Consider the following 23494-nt stretch of genomic DNA (forward strand, 5'->3'; position numbering starts at 1 on the left):
CATTGCCAGTGGTGAGAACATGGTGTCTCTGGCTTAAAGTGTCTGTTTGAAATCCAATACATAGATAAACAAAGAAAAAAAGCTACCTTTCAAAGAAGTCCACCTAGGACTCCAAAAATCCTCACTCAGGCTACATAAAATTAGAAAAGTAAACAAATACTCAGTATCTCTGATAGCCACAGCTCTGCTGACCTAAACCCAAGTGTTTGAATATGAAATTGGCCCTGCTCCATACGAGACATTGTCCTCTACTGATTCTCCTCTTTCATGCCCACTTGCTCCTTTCTCAGCTCTCTTTCCACCCCTCTCTGGGGCTCCACTGGCCTCGATCCCAAGGTTCAGTTTTCTCTCAGTGCTGCCAATTCTCTGAATTACTGGATTCCTTGGGTGGCAAGCACCCGTAGGGAGCTGTCTCCATGGACCCTGCTTTTTAAGCACCTACTGCAGCCAGTGGAGCTCTAGTCAATGCAATCCATTGACTTTCAGGAATATTTGACCTCTTTCTAAAGTACTGACCTGCCTTTGGCCAGCTGACTTGTCCTCTGGGCTCCAGTGGTCAGACTGAGTGAAGCCCTACACACCAGCCACCCCTGACTTCTGTGTCCTACACAGGAACTGAATCCTACCTTTGCTCTCCAGACTAAAATCCTGGCACATTTTTGTGAGTGCCTAGTTAGTTTTGTTTCAGTTTTAAATCTTTCCTCATGGTGTTTCCTCCTTTCTACATCCTTTCCTAATCATGGCAGGTGATAATGCTATTCTGCCTGTCACTCAGGCTCCCAACCTGGTCATCATATTAGCTGGGAATTAGCTGAACTGTGATTACTGAAATCTTAGTGCTTCTTGGTTTCCAGCTTCTCCAACAGCCAATCCTTCCCAGCAATGCACACAGGTAAATCTCTCTTCCCAACACAGACTGTTTCATGCTTAAATCCTTGCAGGTTCCTTTCCATTGCCTCCTTTAGAAATCCAGTCCCACCCTGTTGCTGCCCTCAGGCTATCTCTAGCCTGGTTTGCTTCTCACCCTCCTTTTTCCACACTGACACCTTTTTCTCAAATACACTGAACATAAGCTTCTTGCCTTGGCTCTCTGGCCACAGCTTGGCCCATTCCCTACCTTCTGCATCACCTTTCATTGTCTATTAAGGTGGTTACTCCCTGCTGAAGTGCCATCATCCCCAACAAGAACCTGTATTCTTTCTTCCATCAGGCCCTCAGGCTTGGGAAAGACATCTGGCAAACGGCTGCAAAGCTACATTATTACCTGCCTTCAAAACTCTTATTTAAATTCTCCTTTGCCATAAGACTTAAGAAAAAAACCCCACACCTTTGAAATTACACAAACTACAAGAGCGTATGATACTAAAGAATATCTTTGTTCATTATTTCCTATCTTAGGGATAAGAATTGCATTCAGGGGGTTGTTATTAGAGAAATATAAGGATAAATAAAGGGGGATAATAACTTTTTTATCCAAGAGAAGGACATGCCTAAACTTCCTGGCAATCGGATGCTGTGAACTCCACTAGGAGCTGAATGACATCAGTTCGGTTAATTAATTGTCATTTTTTCTAAGGTAATAAGACGTGTTGTTAGCTTTGGGAGACGTGAGAGCACCTCATTTCAGTCCGCAGTATAAAACACCAGCTGCTTCTCCAATGCTGCATTTTTTGGAGAAGCCACTGGAGGGACACCTCCACTACAAAACTAAAACCAGCTGCGATCTGCTCCAGCGCTTCCAGCCTCGTCTGCACCTGCTCCCTCTCGGGTGGAAGATTCCAAACGCAGGCGTTATTTTGTTTATTTACAATATTCATTTACAAATTATTTCTGGTTAAAAATCAAAGTCCCAGCATCACCTAAAGTTATTAGTCCTACAGACATAGAAGGAAAAGAAGCAAAGGAAAAGCTCATGATGAGTTGGACCAGGATTAAAGCTCAAAACATCTCGGGGGGCCATCAGGACTGCTCTGGTACGAGCCCGACTTGCAGAGCACCCTGTGCAAAGGCTGCAAGACTGGGCCAGGAACATCCACAGCACAAATCTGCAGCCACCAGACACATTTAGGCAATCAAGTCGTCTCTGATGGCCAGGCTATTCCTCTTGCTGCTGCAGGTTTCCAGGAGTGATGGCCATAGCAAAGCTGAAATCATCTCCCAGTGGGTCCCTGGGAGCCACAGAATTTCCCTTTTCCATATCAACTCTACTGTTATTGCAAGCTGACTCTTGCCAAACCACACTTTTTTTCTAAGCTAAATAAACTAATATTTATGGCCACCCACTATTTTTCCATAAAAAATAATAGCCACTGAGAAAGAGACAATCTAGGGAAGACGTGCCAAATGTGTTAGAAACGTATCTCTGTGCAAATACAATTCTATTTTTGTCTGAAGCAGAAGGCAGGAAACATTTATGCTCCTGAGAATCTAAATTTATCTTGAAAAGAATATTTATTAAAGTCTCCATAGAAATAGAAATTTAGAAGTATTTACTTACTCCAGTTGTTACAATTACTATTTCCTCCACAGCATGATCTGTTATACAGCAAATAATGAACAGCCTAAGATCTCCTTTAATCTTATTCTAGAGATTTTTGCTCTTGGATGGAAAAACACTCCAACTCTTGTGGCATCTGAAACTGCCCTTTCACATCTCTGCTTTAATTTACTGAACAAAAAGAGAAAAAAAAACCTTGGAATATTTACTTGGAAGTAAAGATACAGGGAAAAAGATTGAACTTGGAGTGCCAACCAGGTATTTAGTAGAGTAGCTGCTTAAGATTAACACTAAGAGTATCATCACTTAAAATACTGTTGATATTAATGTCCTGTCATGGAAGCTTCACCTTTTCTCATTGGATGTGTTTTCTAAAAATGACAACGTAACCCTGTATGCACAGGTTATATTTATCACAGTTGGTTTAGGCAGAGACAGAATTAATTAGGAAGTGTCTCAAATGTCAGATCATTAAAACAAATTGTAAAAAGGTAAATTGTAGTCTTCAGTGAGCAGGTATCTCACAAAATGATCCTTGAAATAAATTGCAATGGTTGTAAAATATTCATTTCTTTACAGTCGCTTGTAGAGACAATGTATATGGTTCCACATAAACACTAAAACTTTCTAATTTGATGTGAAGGTCGGCATAGAAGTCATGATGAAGAATTTATTTTAGTCTCTGTGGAAGGACTAAACACTGACCAAATATTTAATTTGCATTTTACATTGCTATTGAATAGACTCTTCTTCAAATAATCCCCCTAGAGTTTCAGTTCTTTTCTTGTCAAAATTATATAGGAATATAGGAGAAAAAAACAAGGTATACATAACAAACAGCTACCATTTAATAAATTATTATTCTCTTTGTATTATTTTAATACCAGAAAAGGTACTGTAAAAATGAAAAAAAAAAAAAAAAAAGGAAAATGCAGTATTTTTTTCACTTCTTTTATCCTAAAGTGTCAACTTTCTAGCATGAAACCAGTATTTCTACTACTCAGAAGAAGAAATGAATTTTAGTTGGAGGAACTCTTGCAATATACTTTCAAAATAAACAAATGTGAGGTATGTTATTTTGATGCACTGATTCCAGGGTCTCACAGGAAATGTCTCTATCAGGATGCTGTTAGTTGCAGAAGTTAACAAATTAAGACAGAAAGCAGCATGTGGGATATTATTTTCCTCCCTTCCCCCTCTTTGCTCCTCAAATCAGTCTGTTTAGACTGAACCAGTTTTTAGCTGCAGTGTCAAGGGAACATGTTATGAAAAGGGATGCTTTGAAGGGGCTCCCATCCATTTGTCAGGGTATTTTCTAGGCCATTTTGGGGACGTACAGACCCTTGTTGTGTACTGACTTTGCAACACTGACACTGGGTACATGTGCAAACACAGGCAAGTAAACAAGCACGTCTCACTACAAGAGCCAGAGGAACTGAGCTGCGGTGAGGAGGAAAGTCCCATTAAAAACAAGCACACTCTTTCCTCCCACTGCTTCCAGTGTATGGAGAACATCCAATCCAGAGGCAAAGGACAAGAATGGACAGAGCAGTAGGTATGTCAGCCCAGTGCTCAGGTTGTATTATACTAACATTAAATGTAGCTTCTAGAAAGCAGTGGTCACAAACATGGCAGAGTTTATTTAGGGGGCATATCTCAAGATTCCCTCAAAATCTGCTGCTTTTCTGTGGGCACCCAGCTGTCTGGCCTCACTTGTGTTAAAATCTGTGGCTCTTAACTTCCCACACTGGTGGCTGGTAAGAGGGGCTTGGAGTTGGCCACCCTTTCAGGGACTCTTCCCTGGGACTTCTCCTCAGTTGTGTGGTCACAGTGGTGGTTTCTACCTGCTCTCCTCTGCAGAACAGTTTGGAGAACCCATTCCTAAAATTAGTGAGTAAGGAAAGCAAAGCAACCTCTAAGGAAGCCCTCCAACATTTTTTTTTTCTATAAAACATTTTTGATAGTGCTATTGCTGGTCTCTCCCATGATCCTGGTAGACTTTGGAAGAAGGGAGTTTTCAGCAGAGGAGTGAACATCAATTCTTGTGTTGCTGCCACACACTTCATATGCACAGTGTTGGAAGAGGGAGACTAGAGTCTGCCCCATCCACTTTCCCAGTCCTAAATTCACCAAGCGTGAAGCAATCATGGCATGGAGAGCAGCACATGGTACATCACTCCCTGGGACTCTACCAGAAATGGGAAGGGACTGAAGCTGCTGGTGTACCACAGGTGTCTCTGAACTGATGCTCAGGCACCAGCACTTGTAGATGTGCATCTGGATAGCTTTGGAATCCAGGTTTCAGTGCTGCCCTCATGACTGACCTTTGTTGGACTGTCAGCACATATTGGTGCCCACATGCATATGTGCAGCAGCTTCACCCAAGGTATGAGATGATATTATGTTCATAACCTGTTGTAAGGAAGAAAGTATTTCACCCTAGAACTTGACAGTTCTCCACTACGCCATCAGACTTGCAGTGTTCAGTGAGACTGGCAGTACATGCTGGTAAAAATGTCTGTGTGCTTAAAGGGATCCAAAAGGGACTGACCATCAGCCTCTAATCTTCCACCAATCTTCCTGAATTACTTTCATTCTGTCTTCCTTTGTGTTCTTACCTGATATCACACTTATCCCCTCATGCACGTTCCTCCTATTGAAAGAGCAAGCCTTAGTCATCTGTTAAGAGGGTGCAGTGAATGTTACATGAGTGTATTTTTGGATTTTCTTTCTTTCTTCCTTTGTGAACTGTTAAAATTGATTCTTGAGGACTTGAATGCCTTTTCTGGCTGTCTCTACTCTTCTGTCTTTGTCTTTGACACTGAGGACATTTGAGAAGCACGGATCATGTTGCATGAGAGTATGGGATATAGGAAGCACAATGCACAAATCACAATTATTCTGTTTATTCATAAAGAAGAAATAATTGGGGATTTTTGTTTTCTCTTAAACAGATCTTTTGATTTGATTTGAGGCTGATGTTAGGCATTTTTTTACAAGATGTATTTTTTTTTTTTTGAGACTGCAGTAATAATAAAAAGGTCTGTCTGCTTTTTGTTTCCTATTATACAACAATTAGCCTAAAGAGATATCAGTTATATTTGTATTAGAACACTTTTTCCCTCACTGCTTTTCACCCTGTGTGTTGCACTGATTAAGAGGAATTGATCTTTGCTGCCACAGGAAAATGGCAAAACAAACATGAGCTCAGTGATCACACAAGATACGCTCGAGGGCCACAACTGGAGCCAAAAGGAACACTTGGTGGATTAGTCAGACCATGCAGACAAGTCTATCAAATGTACAATGTGTCATATACAGATTTCTGTTTAGGGGACCTTTCTGTCTCAGCCTCCACATTTATCACTGTCTCCCTGACAGGAGCTCTGCCCTGTTATCCTGACTTGTATGTCATTTATCAGTGTTAAGTACAACAAAAGAGTATCTCTTTAAACCCCCTTTACCCTTTCACATGCTTCTACCCTTGAATAATGATATCTGTCTCTGCAGCCACAAATATTCCATTTCGTCCTTTCCTTTGTATTATATTAGTTGCTCAACAAATGATTAAAAAGGCATTAGTGCACTTTAAAGTGAAAATTATTATATTATTGTTGGAGTCAGGTGTAAGAGAAGAGATAAAACCATCTGGGGGCTTTTGCCCCCTTTTTAGGCCTGTCAAGTCAAAAGAAATTTATATAAAAACTCCCACCCACAAAGTCAAAACACAGCAAAGCCAACTCAGCTGGAATCACACCAGCCCAAGCCCAAATCTGAATTTTCAGCCACGGGTGTAATTCACTGACTCCAAAGCAAAAAGAGAGAATTATGACATAAACATAGAAATGAAAATAGCATTAGTGGTCTTTGAACATTCGTTCACATATGGCTATTGCATTTATTTTATTCAAAAATAAAGGGGAAGGTGGGGGAAATGGGCCACAGGAACCTGGAAAAGGTTACACAAAGAGTGAAAACAGTTGCTTGAAAAGATGTTTCCAAGCAGCATTTCATGGCCATGTCTGCTGCCATGTTTTATAACGATGGGTCGTCTTTATAGAAAGTTGGCAACATGCTGGAAATCATAAGTGTCACAGAATTTATGTCTAGCTGCTGCCTTGCAAGATGTTTTATAGAGATTTGCTAGCAACTGTGTATAACAGGTACAGTTCAGGCTCAGGTTATTAATTATAGCTTGGAGTTTCAATTTATAATCAATAAAAAACCCAAACCAATTACCAGTTTGCAACTTTGCTTCTCATTCTCCCATGTGTACATCCACATAAATCATCCCCTTCTCACACCCCTCCTCTTACACCTCCAGCTCTAATTTCCAGACCTATTTCCCCATTCTCTTCCTGAAAGCCAGAAACCGGCTTGTCCTTCACATTTTGCCTCCTCATGCTCCTGGCTCTCTTCAGCAGCACTGCAGGGGTTGGACATGGTCCCTTGCACTCTTCATCATCGTGCTCTGTCCTTTCAGGCATCACTCAAAGGATGCTGAGACCTGGGCCCAGCAGTAAGGGAGCATTGCTGGGGGGAGAGAGCGCAGCGTGGTGTGGCTACTGGAAAGTGATTACCTGGGAAAGGATGAAAAGATCCCTGTCACTACTCTGGATTTAAGTCCTGGGAGAGTCATCAAGCTTGGTTACATCTGTGTAACATCTGCCAAAGCCCCTCTGACATAGATGGGTAAATGGCTGTAGAGTAAAAGATCCTGATGCTGAAGGGATGCCCAGGGAGGGGTTATTGGAGTAAAACCAGGTCACCAGCTCCTGAAGTTGGTACAAAAGGAAGAATACAAGTAGAAGTGGAAATGGGAGAGTCATCTAGAAGGCAACGTGTCTGTCTCAAGGAGCTCTTGATTCCCAGGTCTGGCAGCTGAAAAGGCTCATGGGGAGTCTAGGTGCTCCTCTTGTTTTACCACTGAGTTTATTTGGTCCCCTGTGTACACTCATCTTAAATACACTGAACTTAAAATCTGACTGAGTAGAGGAATCAGATTCTGGACCAAGTTTTCACTAGAGGACAAAAACCCCTCAATAGGTTTACAAAAAAAAGGCACATTTAATGGGGTTTGCAGGACTTACTGCCATGCCAAACTCCAGGGGGTGTGAGACCTTCCTGGAGGTTGGGCACTGCCTGCTTCTTGTTGATGAGCTGCTATCACAGACCAGTAATCTAGGAATATGTCTTTCACAGGAGCTGCCACCTGGCAGCATATATTTTTCAACTGGCAAGCAAGTCCCGGCCTCTGAATTCCACAGGAGCATCTTTGGAGGGCAGTGAGGCAGTTGGAATGCTCTTTCTCTGGCTGCCCTGCAAAGACACCACCAAAAGATCCACCCCTGTGTGACCATGACAGGTTCAGACGAGCTCCTACTCAGACAAAGCCTTACTCAAAGACATGATAGCAGCAGTTTTCCCAAAATTGGATGCAGTGACCTAACAGCCCCTTCCCAGAAGAAGAAGGACCTATTCCCTTTCCTGTCCCCTATCTCTGATCCCTGCTGCGTAATCTTCTCATTTACCATGTGGCAGCTCTGCCTCTGGATCCCTCTGTAAATGGATGCAGCTCATTAACTCAGCAAACCCCACTTTTTTTTTTCTTGGTTACCAATAATTACAGGAGACTGGACTGACAGGCAGCAGGAGGCCACGAGAAGGGTCTAAGGAAACCAGAGATGGTGCACAGGAGACAGTGGGAGCATGTATCTGAGTGTAGGGAAAGGGCACAAGATTTGTGTCTCCCTTTTTAAGGAAGTAGTGAGCCATCCCACCTGATCATGACACTTGGCTCAATACACCCTTAGCTCTCCTAGAATTAGACTCCTGAAAGCAGCCTCCTCACAAGTGCCCCAGGCTGCTGGTGCACAGCTGCCCTACGATCAACTCATGCCCTCTCAGTCATTTCCTGATGATGAGCTCCCATCTTACAGGAGGTGTAGCAGGTGCCAGTTCCAAACCTATCAGTTAGTATTTTGCACCTTGAATGAATTTAACCCTGTTTCCATTATTTCAGTGCAAAGCACCATGGGATCCTTCTGTACAACACACCAGCTCTTCTCTGCTTGAGAACACCTCCCAGCTTTGTGCCATCAACACACATCATCGACATGCTCCTGACATTTGTGCCAATTTAGCATTTGCATTTAGGCTACATTTTCAACAAACCACATGCTACTTTGTATACCCTGATGGAAGATGACTTAACCCCACGTTGTCACTTGGTACATTTGATGTTAATACCCTCCTGGCAAGATTGTTGTAACTCCCACTGAAATCAAAAGGGGTCTTTGCACTGACGTTAGTGTGCCAGGCCAACACACTGAATAGGCTGAAAAGTTCAATAATAAGTGGCAAGTTGTGAAGAAAATGGTTTGAATATGCCAGTGGTTTTTTAGGGTAAATTTTGTAGCTTTATACTGATCAATACAATGGGAAAAAACCACCCTGTGTTTAAACAAAATTACAGTGAATTGCTCAAAGGCAAAACAAAATTCTCTGCTCAGCTGTTTGGCTCACATTCATCTCCCTTTACTCCTATAGAAGTGACATTTTAATTAACTGTGTCAGGTGGATGTGTAACATCTCTGCTGAAAAGCCTCTATCTGCTCAGCTGTGTGTCATAGTTTCTATACCACTAACATCTACAAGAGGTCACGCTTTTGAGGCAGCAGAATCCAAATTCTGAACAAATCCTTTATAATATCTGCCTAAGCTTTTCTTTCACTTGCACAAATCTACAGAAAGTAGTGATTTACTTGGATTATTTAAATACACAATTTTATTCTACGGAAAAGTAAAAAAAAATCTTTATAGCAAGATCAAAACTCAGTTCTTTGTGGGTAATAAACAGTTTTGCATGGGGCTGGCTGGCTAAATGGTAGTGATTTTGTTCCTCGAGTGAGTGCTTTTAGCTATGAATACTGAAGTGTGCAAATGTAAACCACTGCTTTTGCAAATAGCTGTGCAGCTCTGAGGTTCACTTTCTGTGAATGTTAATGGACACAGAATTCAATCACATGAATATTCAAGGAAAGTGAGCACAAAAGCAGCACAAGTGTGGCTGAAGCAACCTGATTTAAAAAACGTAAGCACAGAATCGTGGCTTTCCCCTGCCCCGCCAGGGTGAGTGCCTTCAACTTGGAGAGCTTTGCAGTATTGAGCCTGCTTTGAATTCTTCAGGTAAATATAATGTGAGACAAGCCATGAGGCTCTGTAGAGTCTTATAAGGAACGTCTCTGTTGTGTCACAAAGTTTTATTTGGATCTGAAGCTTTCATAGTCAACTGTCAGCTTAGACCTTGATGGGAATGCTGTGGTGCGGGAAATACCTCTGCTGGGATGACAAGGAGATGGTCAAAGAAGAGGATGGCTGGCTTTGTGAGAGTGCCTTGTCAAACCAGGAATGAGGGTGAGCAAGCAGGGAAATAATGTGTGAAATTCTGTGAAAGGTGAGGGATGAAGGTGAGCAATAGTTCTGGGTTGTGTTTTTTTAGTAACTATGTATGTTGGGGGTTTAAACTGCAAGTGTGTGATTTTAAAATCAGTGAGCAGGAGGGAGAAACAAAGGAGGAATGGAAACCTATATATACACTTATATATGTACTTGAACATATATTCTCAATCTGTCACCTTAAGACATGCCACTTAGCTGCAGCTGTGAGTGGGAACCTCTGAAAGAGTCACTGAAGCAGGAGTGGGCAGACAAATATAATTAAACTACAGGAGGCTGGAGTGCTGCATTCTGTTATTCAGGAACTTTCCTGATGCATTTTAAATTTACCAATAAAGAAATCATGTGCAGAAGCAGCCTACAGGGAAAGAACATTGGAGGTTATGAACAAAAACAGCTAAAAACCAAAACCTGTTAAAAGACAGGCAATTCAGACCTTTGGAAAAGCTAAGGGCATTTTTCCAAGCACTTCATGAGCACACATCTGTGGGAGCTGGCCTCACAACAGTGGTGCGAGTAAATGGCATTTCCTCCAGGGACAATGGGGAAACTGAGGCACGTTGGTGACTGGGACTCAGACTCTGCAAAACACTTAAATATATGCTTCACACATGGGTGACTCTCACTGATGGCAAACACTGCTTTCCTGGACTTAGTAAATGCTTGTCTCTAATCCCTCCTCTTTAAAACAAGGATGATGTGATGGCTACACTTAGTCTATGGTTAGAAATACATGTATGTTTACTTTGTTGAGGCAAAGGCTACATGTATGGCTGAAGACCACAATGGGATGGCCAGAGAGGGGCTTGGGATAGGAGAGCTGTTGGGAACATCAGGCACAACTACCACTGGTTTGGTGGCAGTAGGGAGTGAGGAAGGACTGAGGCTAGCAGGTGATGAACAAGATACAAAGCTATGTAGGAAGCCTCAGAAAGATGCACTGTTGAACGTGTGTTGCTTTTCCAATGGAAATGAAATGTAGCACACTAGCTTACGATGAAGAATATACAACAACAAGCCTGTGGCTTCCTAGAGACCCTTATGCAACATGAACACAGATGGGGAATACTGGGAAAAGGCTCATTTTCTCCCCTCATTCACCGTGCAAGATAGGCAAGATATGGAAGGGCAGAAACCCACCCATTGTTTTTAAAGTATATTTCTTTCTTATCCTCTTAAAAACTAACACAAAGCTGCAGTGATTCATGCAAACTCTACGGTCAGAATCTTCCATTTCTTCCTACCACTTGCTTCTTCAATAGCTTCAGTGGAATATGGATTTATTTATTTAGCTAGTAGGAAGCACTTTGGTAATGTAGCCATTCTATTAGGTCTTGATGCCTGTTCTAGAGGCTTAGCAGCTGACAACAGATCCTCAATAATCAAATATAAATGCATTTTCAAGGGAATCAAATACTACCTTTTATTACGTTATCTTATTGACACCCTGTCAAGTGCCATTTTACTGATACTCCTCCAGAAAAGTAAGGTCTGATAAAAGTTTGCATTTTAGTTTACATTATTGATCAGAATTTTAGTATTCTGTGGCTGACTTCATAAATGTCTCATAAGGATAATAACTATGCACAGTTGCATTAAGACCTTACCAAAATTCTAGCACACAAAGTCACTTGCTCTTTGTGTGGTTCTGACACAGAGTAACTCTCTCTCTATTCCACTCAGTGTCAGCAGCTTCTGCCACTTCTAGAAATGCCACTAAACGACCTGGAGATGGTATAAACACATCGATGAAATAATTTACTTAACAGGATTGTGAAGCTTGATACATAGGGAGATTTGCTTTGATAACTCAGAGGAAATTGCTGGAAAGGCTGGTACTGCTTGTCTATTTTTCTTCAATGAGAGGATTTAGTGAAAAAGCAGAATTTCAGTAGGTTTTGTCTCCTCTAACTTGAGTCACTTAGGACACAGGCACATAGTCTGCACCAGCCACGTGGGGTCCCTCTACATTCAGTGGAGAGACACCTTCATCCCTCTTGCTGTGCTTTCTCAGAGCTTATGTCGAGGGGCCATTCTGATTTTGGACAGTCGCTCCTCAGGAAGACTTACTTTTCCTTGACTGTGGTTTGCCAAAAATGTTGCCTAAAAAAACCCCAGCAAAACAAAAAAATATTCTCTTTAGGTAACTTTTTCATAAAAAACTGTGTTTAAAAATGTTCTGATTTTTCACTTTGAACAGCATCCAAACACTGAAATAAAATATAAACAATGTCTAGTTGCTATTTTTTTTTTCCATATTCCAATGTTCCCTGCTTTCTCTCAGTTTTTGTCTTTATTCTCCTTTGCTTTTCCAGCAGAGGAAAGAGAAAAGAAAATGCAGAGAGAGGAGTATTAAGCTTATTTAAATACAGTGCTAAAGGCTCTCTGAACATAGAGCCAGGGACCCACTCTCAGGGCAAGTATGGCTAACTGATTTGGATTAGGTGAGTAGGTTACCTCTCCACTTTCTACTCAGTCATTAACTCTCAGCAATCTGCTCTTGATACTCCTGGGCTTCTCTGAGTTGAAGGGATAAGACAGAGTTTATGGTAATGGCTCACTGCTGCCTGATCTGGGCCCTGGTAGCAGACAGTCTGCTCCTCTCTCTCATCAACCTGGTGACTCAAAGCAGGCAGGATGCTGCAAGTCAGACAGAGCAGCCTGGTTGATTATTCTGCAAATATTTTGCTTTTTCAAATTTGCTTGCATATCAAAATATGGGTTTAGCTGATAAAAGCCAACTGCTCCATCAGAGTCCTTTACAATCTATCAGGCAAATACTCACTAATTTCCAAATTAGTCCATAGACTACAATACATTCAAGTGATCTTTATAATCTCTGTTGTAAGAAAAAATCCACCATTACAAGAATTACCTAAACATGGATTTATTAGGCAGATAGCTTGCAATGTAAATTACTTGTGTTTGGATAGGTAGAATGCATAACAAAATGCGTGCTCAAATGAGAGGCCATATTGACTCTTTCCAAGCTGTTACGGTCTATTAGATAAATATTATCTTGGTTCAGGATTGTGGTAGTTTTCTATATGCACAGTTTCCTGATAAGCCATATGGACTCTCAGATAAAATTGTGTCTTCAGATTTAGAAAGTGATATGGCTGAATAGCTGTAATGAGCATGAGGAAGCTCCTGTTAACAAATTAATCAGAATGTGTCACTGAATGCCTCCTCCTCTTTTTGCAGTAGTATGTGCTATAATATGTACCCAGCAAACATGAATTGCTCAGTGGTACTTTGACAAAAAGCACATGCCAGGGGCACAGCAACCAATCCTTGTGCAACAGCTGTGGTTGTATTTGCATCCCTCACTACTGTGATTCATTGTCTTTCTGGTTATTTCCCATCTTGTTCACACAAATGCACACATACTTACAACCACAGCTCACCAATATTAACAGAAAGAACTTCACTGATTTCCAAGGCATGAATTTCAGTCAGCTTTGCCTTTTCTCACTTAAAAATTACACACTAAACACATTTTTCAGTCACCACTGGCAAAAACTCAGTGGATTTACATTTAATCTATATGGAACGTGAACTCCAGGGATCCCTACATAACTTGTGAAGAGTTCATACAAACCAACCAGGGCTGGGTCACAAACCAAGGGGTTAACATCTCCATCCTTAAGAGTTCACTGTTTTTTTCCTTCTTTGTACACTTTGCAACAGAGGGCTCGTGCTACTACCTTCCAAGTCCAATGCTTAAACCATGTTCCTAATTACAAATTATTTGACTTGGTAGTTAGGTTAATGGCTGGTAGAGTTAGGTTATGGCTGGACTTGATGATCTTAATTAAAAGTCTTTTACCCAGCAAACATACATTGCTCAGAATGATTTTGTGGGTCTGTAAACAACTGCTATATGAAGAGGACAAAAGAAGATATTTCTGGATAAAACAAATTTTGTCCAGCTTCTCCTCATGGCTAAGAGTAGATCTTTCTCCAGAAAAGCAACACAAAGGTGCACCTGCACAGCACGGTTCACATTATCCAGAGATAACCATGGCACCTTAGGATACTACAGGCCTTATTAATGACCCCTGTGGTGCTTTACTGTAAATATTACTCAGAACAGGCAGCATATCAGTGCTTAAGTATCTTCTAAAATGTTTTTTGAAAAGACATACAGTTTTCTCCCAGCAGAAAATGTGCCATATGGCTGCTGGGCCGGAAGTTCCAGATAGCTGTGAAGGTGAGTCTCATTTTGGGAAAGGGGTGGATCAGATACCGGCAAGGCCATGAGTGCCATCACATTATTCCTCACAAATGGCTTAAGTGGCTTTATTTTAGACCATTGCTTATTTTACCTCTAGACACTAGAAGCTAAGGCAACAGATGGCTTATTACGAAAGTAATTCTAGCAGGTGAGGAATCTGACTTCACTTGGTCCTCTGTTCCATGACTTTCTTGTAATTTTAACATTACTTAGAAGTAGCTCTGCTTTGAATGGCTAAATTTGTCCTCGGAAGCACGCAGCTGAAATGTAAACATCACAGAACTTTGATTTGCTACAAATAGAGAACACATGCTGTTACTGAAAGGAACATACGAGATGGCCATGCTTTTAGAAATCCAATGTTAATTGTGAGTGGGGACTGGAGGCCACAATCAGCTTTTGCCCGTTTGTTGTGGCCAAAGATAATTTCTGAGCCTCTACAAAAATCCTACTTTGCAGGTTTGTTTGGATTCTTGTATTTTATCAGGACAGCTGTACTTCCAGCTCTCAGTCGTCCCCAGGGAAGCTGCAGGCTGCAGGCAGTGTCTGGTGCTGTTGCCTACCTTTGCATAGAGGACATCAGCATCTTGCTGGTGCTTGTGTTCATATCCATCCTCCAAGAATGTGTTCAGATGTTCAGCTTTCAACAGCTCTGCCATGTTGTGAATGTGCTGTTTATGCTTTTATGGGCCAAATTACACAATGTGTTTTTGGTTGTTTTTTTTTTTGTTTGTTTGTTTTTTTTTAACAAAAACACGCCTCTTTCAATGTTTGTTTGTCAAACTTGGAATATGAAAAAAAAGTCATGAGCCTGAAGCATCACGAGATGTCAAAATAAAACCAACAGCAGTTATCTTATCCTCCCAAAAATGTGACCAGAGGCAAGATGAGTCCTTGTTTTCAGCAGCGACTGGATCCACCTAAATACATCATTTACCAAACCAAAGTTGCACATTTAATAGCTAAGTCTTGGCTTCCCTTTGCTTTTCCAAGCTCCAATATTTTATGCAGCTTATTTTAAACAATGGGGAGAAAAAAGAGAAAGAGATGAGCATTGGTAATAATGCTTCAAAATTCTCCTAGAAACACTGTGGGCTAAAAATGTTGACTTGCAGAACTCTAGGTAAGGGCACAGCCTCCCCACTCCCAACATGTAAGTGATCTGGGAGGAACTCTCAGAGCTGGGCAGAGCAGAACTGCCAGGAAATAACAAACAATTTATTCCTGCTGCCACCATACAGATTATTATGTGAGCTCAGCTCACTTTATTCAAATAACTGTTTTGGAAGTAGGCTGCGTTTGTGGACCTTGTATTTCAGTGCACCTTTGGCATTGTCAGACTCTAAAACGAGCAGAGCACTCTGCAGCTGGCTGTTCTGAAGACAGAAATCCCTTCCATTTTCCAGGAAACACTGTTCTCATGAGATTTTCAGCACAGCCCATGCGCTGTTCAAAAGGCTTAGATAGACTTGAATAAACATCTGACCTTCTCAAGGAAGAAAACGTAAACCCCCCTCCCACCCCAGCTGAGATTCTTTTGAGGTTCTTTTCGACTATTTGTCTTTATTTATCAAAGCAAAGACAATATGTTTGACCCTATATAAAAACAGGAGACTTTCAGAGTTAAAGAAGCTTTCAGCCATAATGGAAACAAGTGAAGAAGTTCAAAATTGTGAATATATATGAAGTCTGTAGGAAAGAAGTTCTAAGTTTTTTACACTGTGAAGAATAAATAAAACCCCTTGTGTTTCTAGGTACATGGTGTATGACGAGCCCCATCCCCAGCTCAGTGTCACAACTGCTCCTATAATTATACTGCAGGCTTTGTGGAAGGAGTGCAGAACTGTGTGGCTTGATCAGCCAGGATTTGGAAGGTCTTTCATGTTTTTATTTTACTAAAGCATTGCTATTTTCAGCCAATTTTAACGTGTGCCATCAAAACCCTGAAGGAACTTAAAAAGATGTGGGTTTTCTTTTTTATTAAATGCATGGCATTTCACTTGCCTTTTATTCACTGAACATTTCATGTCCTCCTTTAAGTTGTTCTAGGTTCAGCCTCCAAGAGAGTAGCGAGGGAAAATCAGGCCATTTAAAAATAAAATAGATTACTTCTGCACAGCTTTCTTTAATCAAAACCATTATAACTGATGGCTCAGAGCCTTGATTACACCTCTTCAGAGGGCACCCCTTGATTTTGCGCAACATCCCTGATTATTTTATTTACTTATTTATTTATTTATTAGCTTTTTACTTTCTGCCTGGATTTCTAGGTCACCGAGTTGAGGCTCTTTCTTGCTTTAAATGGACTTGCTTGTTTCTCAGTGGCAGGTTATTTTTCTTACAGGATCTATGAAGTAAACATGCCCCTTTTCAGAAGGAGACAAAAATTCCTGTGACTGCATATTCCTGGAGTTCTTTCTCTTCCCCCCAACCCCCCTCCAGCCCCTGTGGAGAGCAAGACTGGACCACGAGTCATTCCTCCCGACCTCTCCCGAGCCCCTGTGGAGCTAAGGGCCAAAAGGTCATTTTCTCAGGTTTCCTCTGGAGGGAGAATCCAAAGGTCATTCCCTCCCTCCCCAGCTCACCCCAAGTGCATCCGAGAGACATTTAAAACTCCTTGGAAGAGAGAGGGGAGAGACTGAGTCCATGTGCTTTACCTACTGCCCCTCAGCAGCCATGAGACATGAACCAGGACTGTGCATGAATTGTTTACCTTGACTCTCAAACCTACTCAGGCTTGGCCTTGGTTCAAGGTTTGGCACTTCGTGAACTTCAAGCAGGGATAGGCAGAGATTGCTCACACAGTGGGGAAGTAGGTATAACTGCTTCTGCTTCATTATCTATTCCCCAAACTCAGCCATCTCCTTCTCACAGTCCCCAGGATCCTCCTTCTCCTCCCAGTCTGGGTTTCACTAGGAATTAACCAGATGCCATTACAGAGTGGTGTTGAACAGCTCTGAATCTCCTGATGTTCCTGGTTCTTGGGAAAAGAGCTGCAGTGATCATTTTATGAATCCCCTTTGAAAACAAACCCAGGTAGACTCACACAGCCTCACCGTGAGCTGCTGCTGCTGTCCTGTCATCCATGAACCCTGTGGTTCGGTTTTAAAGCCCCTCTGCATTTCCCAAGAAAGAAGTAAATAGTGAAGGTTAGCACTTCTACACTGCCTCTTCATGTCTTTCAAGGAAAAAGTCCTTGTTTTTTTGCTCTCCAAATGATGAAGCAAGAGAGAGAGATTTCTCATCGTTAATTTCTTTGACCCACCCGAGGAAGGAAGGAAGAGAAGAGAGCAACAGTAATTTTGTAAGGTCCCCTGCAGAAGGGGGGCACCAAGGGTCACTTCCTCTCAATCTGTCCCCTCTGAAGGAGAGCAGTTAGGCTGTGTCAATGCCACGGTCTCTTTGTGGTGGATAGGCAGCTGGAGGTCATCCCCTGCCCCAGCCCGGCTCTCGCTGCAGATGCACACAGTCTCCTCTGCACTTGCTTTCTCTCGCACGCGGGGGGCAGGGGAATTAGTTCTTTTTTCCTCTCTCTGCTTTGTCTAGAGGGAACTCACAAGTCACTACCTGAGCCCATTTCAGAAAGAGACAGTAATAAAAGGGTAGTTCCTTGGGGTTTTTCTTCTGAGGATTTTTCAGGCTGCTGGGACATGTTAGAATTAGCTGAGCAAAGCCTTAAAATCCAATAAAAGTGAAATGCTGAAATACAGGTTTTCAGCCACTTGGAGGTTTTGGTGACACTGCCCAATGCAGCTGCAAATCCATGGCAAAATTTCCACTGACCTCTGGGTACACACCAGGTCCAAATTTGGGGAACACTAAGCTCCTGTGAAGCACTGCAAGAAAGCAGGAATCATACGAGACACAGTGGAAAACCCAGGTTCTGTTGTCAGACAGGAAACAATAAAGTACAACACCTATCCTGCTTGTTGTTTGGGATTTGAACTGTTGCAGGTGATTCCTTTAGAGCCTGATCTGAATCCTTCAAAATAAGTCAAGTGTTCTGGCTGAATTTAACGTAATCTGGGTCAGGCCACGACTAATCTTCCTTCCTTACATTAGACTCACGGAAGTTCTCTAAGGAGCTAATGTGGAATTAGGAGTCCTTTTCAAGAGCTACCTTTTCACAGAGAATCTTCTGATTCTTTCAAGTCTTGCAGCCAAATTTTGCTTCAAGACAGGGGCTTGCAAGTCTCAGTGAAGCAAACAAGCTAGTCATTGCCACTTCCAAAGCCGAGCAAATGGAAACAAGCATTGTGCAGCTGCTGACCTTGGAACAAGAATTCGGCCCTAAGATTGAAGTAGAAAACACAATTTTACATTGTAAGGCATCCTATAATTTCAGCCTTTGCTATTTTAAATGACAAGAACAGCAAGTTGCTCAAAAAAGGTGCACAGACCTTCTGCATACTCCTAAGACTGGCTGAGTAGAGAAACTGATTCAGCAGCATAAATTAATGTGTACCCAGAACCTCCACGTGAACTGCTTAGCAAGATTCCAAGCTCCTTTTGACACACTCCAAGACCACCTGGAGGAGAACAAATTGTAGTCAAGACTTTTTCTTTCTTTCTTTCTTTCTTTCTTTCTTTCTTTCTTTCTTTCTTTCTTTCTTTCTTTCTTTCTTTCTTTCTTTCTTTCTTTCTTTCTTTCTTTCTTTCTTTCTTTCTTTCTTTCTTTCTTTCTTTCTTTCTTTCTTTCTTTCTTTCTTTCTTTCTTTCTTTCTTTCTTTCTTTCTTTCTTTCTTTCTTTCTTTCTTTCTTTTCTTTCTTTTCTTTCTTTCTTTCTTTCTTTCTTTCTTTCTTTCTTTCTTTCTTTCTTTCTTTCTTTCTTTCTTTCTTTTCTTTCTTTTCTTTCTTTCTTTCTTTCTTTCTTTCTTTCTTTCTTTCTTTCTTTCTTTCTTTCTTTCTTTCTTTCTTTCTTTCTTTCTTTCTTTCTTTCTTTCTTTTCTTTCTTTCTTTCTTTCTTTCTTTCTTTCTTTCTTTCTTTCTTTCTTTCTTTCTTTCTTTCTTTCTTTCTTTCTTTCTTTCTTTCTTTCTTTCTTTCTTTCTTTCTTTCTTTCTTTCTTTCTTTCTTTCTTTCTTTCTTTCTTTCTTTCTTTCTTTCTTTCTTTCTTTCTTTCTTTCTTTCTTTCTTTCTTTCTTTCTTTCTTTCTTTCTTTCTTTCTCTTTCTTTCTTTCTTCTTTCTTCCTTACTTCCTTTCTTCCTTTCCTTTCCTTTCCTTTCCTTTCCTTTCCTTTCCTTTCCTTTCCTTTCCTTTCCTTTCCTTTCCTTGCAGATGTTGACCCCTGGTACTGTGGTTGCAGCCTGCACATTTCAGTACACTGAAATAATTCAGCACTTTCCCCTCCAGCTCTGGAAATAACACATTGTTTCTATAGAAGCAGTAGCACTTGGATGTGGAAAAACATCGTTTTAATGCCCTAGGTGAAATATATCTCTCTGATGCTGTGAGGCTCGGGCAGTAAATGGCTACAAAACACTTTGAGGTCCCCGTGTAAGTGTGCAATGGTGTTATTCCGCAGGACCAAACCACTGCGGAGTTCAGGACTAATGTCATTCATCAGTTCCTCAGATGACCTTCCTTACAAACAAGGGATTTAGCCTTTGCAAAGAGAAGTGACACACTGTTCTACATACAGGGTTGCATGCAGGTGGGACGCTTGTCCTCTGCACAGTGCTGAGCCTTTCTCCCCACACCCAGAGTCATTCAAGCTGTGAGAGGGAACAGGATCCGCTCTCCCACACAGATTGGCGGGACTCAATCAAGCGTGAGCTCCAATTTCCACCCGTGCCCGTGGATCTCTGGTTCTGCCTCGGACTGTTCCACACTTCAAACTGAGCATGCGAGGATTCTTTATTAATGGTGATGATTTCCTTATTGCCACACAGTGACGCTGGTAAAGAAGAACGTAATGAATTTCAGTCATTGCAGTACCCTTTCCTACCCTCCCTTCCCAAATGCAAAGTACAAATCCACTTAAAAAGCAGAGATCTTTTGACTTCTAACAGAAACTTTTATCCATGTAAGAGGATAAGGAATTCATTAGCTTAAGTTGTGTGATTGTAACAGCTCATTAGAGAGCACTGTGCCTTTCAGAGTGAGCATGCCTCCAGCCCTGCATTGAATCTGTCAAAGTTAAGAATAAAGGTATGGGACAACTTAACCATCCTAGAAGGCAATTTCTTATTTTTAACTATGCAGACCACAGGCTTCATTAAATGATTTTAATGAACAGTCACAGGCCTGACATTCAAATCTGCATTTGTGTCTAATTGTGAACAAAATATGAAAATGCTAAATTGATCTTTCTTGCCAAGAAAAAACACACACATTTTAATTTACGGTCAGTAATTAAGTTTTAAGATTTATTTTTACTGTTGTTTGTGGTTTTTTTAAAGTGAAATTAACATTTTTATTTCAGGTTTAACTGCTGCAAAACACCACTGTAAAAATCTTAACATTGTTTCTCTTCAAACAAGAACTGCCACTTCTAAACAGAAAACATAGTAACTAGTCCCACTAATTTATTGAAAGAAATGAAAGAAGCAGGAGAGTTCTCAGCCATTTGTCAGATCAAAAAAGTCAGTTATATGGTATTTTTTCATCTGTGGAATCTCAGAAGGCCCGGCCTTGGAAAAGCAGGTTGTTTGCAACATTTTATAAAATACATGAGGGGAGACTGTGTTTTTCAATCTTCCCCTGGCAGCCTTCATGGCTTTAGTCAATTTATGCATCATCTGTTAAAGTTCAGTACAGGGCACCGGGTCCCAAAATAAATGTACTTTGAAGCATCCCTAGCAAATCTTCTCATCTCTGCTTCCACTTCATGAGCAACATATGCATCAGAGCGGAATTTGGGATCGGCGTTTAGGTTGAGAGGTGAAACGCTGACTTAGATAACCAAGAGTTTAATGTTCAGGCTTGGATAAATGATTGCTTTTCATTTTCCCCAAAGATAAGTGATATGGTTTTATACTAGGACTTACAGACCTCTACACCCACAGATACACGGGCATCAAGTACTTCTTTTACAATTTACGTTACATACAAATATTGCAAAACCAAGTATTTTCCTTATGCCATTCTGAGAAAAATGATATTATTTTGCAGAGCATGATGGCTGCAGTAAGCCCCCATCACGTACCTTTCATAATCAATGAGTTTTTCCGCCTTCACTGTTCTTATTTAATCTAAACAAACCTCAACACCTTTCCTCCCCCTGAAAGAAAGAAAATTACACATTTCTGTGCGTGTAGCAGTACTATGACTTTATTTAACAAAACTTTACAGAAGAATTGCATGTGGGAAGGCTCAACGCTTTCTGCGCTTTTGTTTCCCAGCACAGCTTCTACTACGCTAGATTTTTTTTGGTTGTTTTCACAACTGTTCTGTTTCTTACTCCCTGTATTTTTGCTTTGTTCTCCCGTATGTCACTTGAGAACGGTAACCCTGCCACGAGGCAAGACAGAACTATTGGCATGGAAGGGCGTAGTCACAGAACGGTAATTACTGTTGCGGGGTGCATTTGATGAACAAAATAACCTGATTTCAGGTGATTCTTTCAATGTAGTCTATCAGTTATATGCTGTTCCAGCGAGGTGTGGCAGAGCATTCCTGCTTCCTAAAGACAAACAGAACACAACACGGTCCTTTTCGAATCACGCAGCTACCTGCAGCAACACCTTCATTCAGAAAGATCTTTATGAATCTTAACTCAGAAAAGAGATTTACGTAGTTACTGTGCGAGGCCTTTTTTGTTTTTGTTGGTATTTTTTTTTTTTTCACAAAGTCCTTGCCACGAAGCGTTTTAAAAGATATACGAAAAGATATCAGGAAAAAAAAAAATAAATAAAATTCCACGTGTTGCTTCCGAGGAAACCACCGCACGTTCCACGAACACATATCGCCAGGATTGGGAGGGACAGACGCTCAGAAACCACCTCATCCCCGCACCCCCCCCCGGCCCCGCCGCCCTCCCGCCGAGCGGCCGTTAACCGCCGCCGCCTCGCGCAGGCCCGCGGCCCGGGCCGCGCCGCCCGCCTCTGCCGCCCCTCCGGATTGGCCAGGCGGCGTCAGAAAGGTGGCCGCCGATTGGCTGGGGCCGGCTGCTCGTTGCTAGGACCCCGTTGCTAGGGCCTCGGCCGTCTCCAGGCCCTGCAGGAGACGTGTCATGCATTATGGATGGTTGGTCTGCTCCTCAAAGCGGCCTGATCTGTAATGCAGATGAGCTGCCAGCGCTCCCCCCACCCCCCCCCCGCCCCCTCCACCCTTTTCTTCTGGGTTCTTATAAAAAAAAAAAAAATTAAAAAAAAAAAGAAAGAAGAAAAATATAATCTGAGTTTTCAATCAGAATCTGGCATTTGCGGCATCCCCAGTCACCGCAGCGACTCCTGACTTCTGATGTTAATTCTTATGCAAAGACAGGGCCAGAGGTCACTGTCTGTTATTTGTTCAGGAAAAGCTTGTAGGATTTTCACTGAACTCTGTGACCCCTTGGGGTATTATTTCCACCCCCACCCCCTGCTCTATAGTTCTGAGGCAAAATAGGATACAAACACCAGAAGTGGTATTTTCTAACAGTTGGAGAGGAAATTGTCCCTGCGGAGCAGGATGGAGCTGGAGGAATCCGGCAGCCGGGCTGGCCAGCACACTGGTTTTTCTTGATGGGTAGAAGATGTCTTTGCCCAAATGTGACCTAAGACCTTCTGTTGGCATAATTCGCCTGGCTGAGGCCTTGGTTAATGGTTTGAATAGCTGAAGAGGGGTTCCCGGTGACAGCCACATCTGTAACTCGCCCACTTCGCACAAGTGCAACCCTGGGTGTTGTTACCCAGAGATAACTGCCCAGCTGAAACCTCCCACATGAACAAAGCTTCCGATGCTTCTTAGTGAACGAACAGATTGCTAGAATTCATCTAATTTCCCTAATCTTCATCTATTAAGAAGTACAGTTGATGTTATGTTACGGAAATTAAATATTTTCCTATGCCTAATGAACACTGATGTCAGAAGAAACACCTCTCTTGTGCTCATGCTGAGCTTAGTGGTTGTTTTTTTTTTCTTTTCTTTTCATACTGGTGACAAATTATTACAATCCTTTCTGTGTCAAGCCTGTGTGGAAAAATGCAAACTGAAAAATTATTAATTTTAGAGAAAATAACGACCCTGATCCTTATTTTGAGTCGGATTTCAGCTAGTGTAATTTTGGCCAGACTCAAACCAACTGAGTGCATCCTCAACTATCCAAATATTGACTGCAGCAGAGGTCTCTTGGTACCTTGAAGGTTCATGACCAATGTA

This window comes from Apus apus, chromosome 2 (genome assembly GCF_020740795.1).
Source record: "Apus apus isolate bApuApu2 chromosome 2, bApuApu2.pri.cur, whole genome shotgun sequence".
NCBI lineage: Eukaryota > Metazoa > Chordata > Aves > Apodiformes > Apodidae > Apus > Apus apus.